Below are 2,878 nucleotides of genomic sequence, written 5' to 3'. Positions count from 1 at the left end.
CTCTGCCTTTGGCTCAGGTCATGATCCCAGAGACCTGGGATGGAACCCTGAGTTGGCTCTCTGCTTGGCAGGGAGCCTGCTTTCCCCTCTCTCTGCCTGCCTCTCTGCCTACTTGTGATCTCGCTCTCTCTGTCAAATAAATAAAATCTTTAAAAAGAAAAGAAAAGAAAAGAAAAGAATTCTAATGCCTGGGGCTCCTGGGTGGCGCAGTCAGTTGAGCATCTGACTCTTGGTTTCAGTTCAGGTTGTGATCTCAGGGTTGTGAGATGGGGGCCACGTTGGGCTCCTTGTGGAAGCTGGAGTCTGCTTGGGATTCTCTCTCCCTCTGCTCCTTTACCACCCCCACCCCCATCTCTCTCTTCTCTCAAATGAATAAATAAATCTTAGGGAAAAAAAAAAACGCTAATTCTTATCGTCATTAATGCTTATGATCTGATATGTGGGGTCTCAATTTCAACAATACATGTTCAAATATAAGAACAAGAGATCCAAATTATTACAGCAAAATATAATTCAACTAGGATACATTGCAATCTTCTCTTTCCTTATGCATGAACAGTCCTCTGATCTTACAGATTAAAAAAGGGGAGGCAAATCGGGTCAAACATTTATTGAAGCTGAATGTCATTTAGACCTTCATGAAAAATCAAGTTGCTTAGCAACTCTCTTCATTGGAAATATGATTGATAACACATTTCTTTGAAATTTTAGTAAGATAAGAGTACTTATCACTAAACTAACAAAGCTTGTCTAAATAATGAGCCATCACATGAGGGGTTCCCGTTCATAATACATTGCCCCAATTAAGATCCAAACTTCTGCATAGTACCCTCTGGTACAAACCCTTTGGCAACTAAAACCCTGTGTCAAATGAGTGTTGACATTTTTTGGATTTATCATCAAGAGGGGGTGATTCCAAGTCAAAAGTGTTGTCAAAAGATAATTTTTCACCACTAATGACCCCCACATCATTCAATTCCTTATACAGTACCAGGAAACCTATTCCCTAGAATGAAAAATAAAACCGTCTAAGCAAACAAGTAAATCCTTCAAGGTAATGACAAAAGTTATCCAAGAATTAGCTAACCTTAAAGTATGTACTATTTTGTCTTATTCTACTGTAATTAAACTATTTTATTTATAAAACACATACTTACATAATTATATGTATGCTTTTATAAAAAATACTTTATTTAGCAAAAATTCAGACTCATTCGTGGATATCTTCCAACTATGTCATGTTAGCCATTAACATTACTAAATCAAATAATATGTGCTTTTAAAATCTGTGAGAAAAAATGTTTTGTAAAATGGGAAAAATGGAAAAGCCAAAATATTACCTTTGGGAACTTTCATTAGTCAGTAGACCATCCAACAGTTTGTCTGTCTTTTGTAATGTGTGATGCACATACTACTGGTATTACACAGAATGACTTCAGCTGATTACATGGTCAAGCACCTTTTAATTGTAATACTTGCATGACTAATATAATGTGAATTGGGAAAAATTTAAAGCAAACATAACCAGAACATCAAACTAGTGATTTAACTTATGTTATTTAAATTATGGCTAAAAGTATTTGATTTTTAAAAGTTAGTTTTAGGAGAACTAATAAGAAACTAATAATTTGCATAGTGTGAAAATATGCCAGAAATCCTAAGATGAAACTCATGATTTTATACCAGTTTTTAAGTGTATCAATTTATTTAGTAATCATAACCAGTTAAAGTTTATTTAGTAAACACTTATCTTTTAGCTGACAGGAAGAAAAACATTTTACTCTTCTAGTCTTTTTTTTTTTTGACAGGAAATAGGATTCACTGATAGGCAGTGCCCAGGTTCTCGTGACTACAGAGCCCACCATTCATCCAAGGGGCCATGATTAGGGATACATTTGACTCCACAGCCTTCTCATGAGCTGCTTTTTCTTCAGCAATCATATCTTCAATTTCATCCACATTAAACTTAAGTCAAACCTCTTAGAAATGTGAATCTTCTGGCAGCAGGGAGCTTGCACTTGGTCCTGTAGGGCCTCAATTACATACTCCTTGTTCTGCAGCTTGGTACAGATGGACATGATGACTTGTCCAACATGGACCCTGGCCACTGTGCTTTCCAAAGCACTCCTCAGACCTGTCTGCATGCTAGCTTAGAGATAGCATGAGGTCAGACATCAACGCCCACTGGAAAGGGCTGTCTCCAAGGTCCCTTAGGGGAACCCATACAATCAATAGGCTGCATACACTACCAAGGAACCATAGCACCCTGGGCATTCTTCTAATCTTTAGGCCCTTATGCGTCACAAAGAATATGCTCTCAAAGTTCAGAATCTTTATATGGATTCTATCAGTAAAGAGAGCAAGCACGTAGATTTCATAAGTTCAACAGTGCTCACAAAATAGTAGGTGAGGTATGCCAGCATTGTAAACACCAAGAGCAGAAAGGGCATTCCAGGCTTGTAAAAGTGCAAACCAATATTGTTTTCACTACTGTTCAGAAGAAACTATCTGCCAATCAGGAAGCCCTTCCACCTCAAGGTTTAAAAATAGTGGAAAGAAGTGGCATAGACAGACCCTCAGTCTCCCTTGATGAGCCAGAAAACAGAATCTAACAGCAAGACAATCAGTCGGTTAGGTGTCTTTTTTTTTTTTTTAAAGATCTTGTTTATTTGAACGAGAAAATGAGAGAGACAGAGAGCATGAACAGGGGAGCAGGTCAGAGGGAGAGGGAGAAGCAGACTTCTTCTTGAGCAGGGAGCTTGACACGGGGCTGGATCCCAGGGCCCTGGGATTATGACCTGAGCCAAAAGTAGATGTTTAACCCAATGAGCCATCCAGGTGACTCTGGCATCTGACTCTTGATCTCAGCTCACGTCTT

The 2,878-nt window shown here is 38.5% G+C and overlaps 1 pseudogene; it reads right to left on the bottom strand.

Moving 5' to 3' along the window:
- Positions 1 to 2,192: 2,192 nt before the first annotated feature.
- On the bottom strand, positions 2,193 to 2,317 carry LOC132014786 (small nucleolar RNA SNORA70; annotated as a pseudogene).
- Positions 2,318 to 2,878: the final 561 nt, after the last annotated feature.

This window comes from Mustela nigripes, chromosome 3 (assembly GCF_022355385.1).
Source record: "Mustela nigripes isolate SB6536 chromosome 3, MUSNIG.SB6536, whole genome shotgun sequence".
Classification (NCBI taxonomy): Eukaryota; Metazoa; Chordata; class Mammalia; order Carnivora; family Mustelidae; genus Mustela; species Mustela nigripes.
The sequence above is the reverse complement of the archived record's forward strand: the minus strand, read 5'-3'. Positions and strand labels throughout refer to the sequence as shown.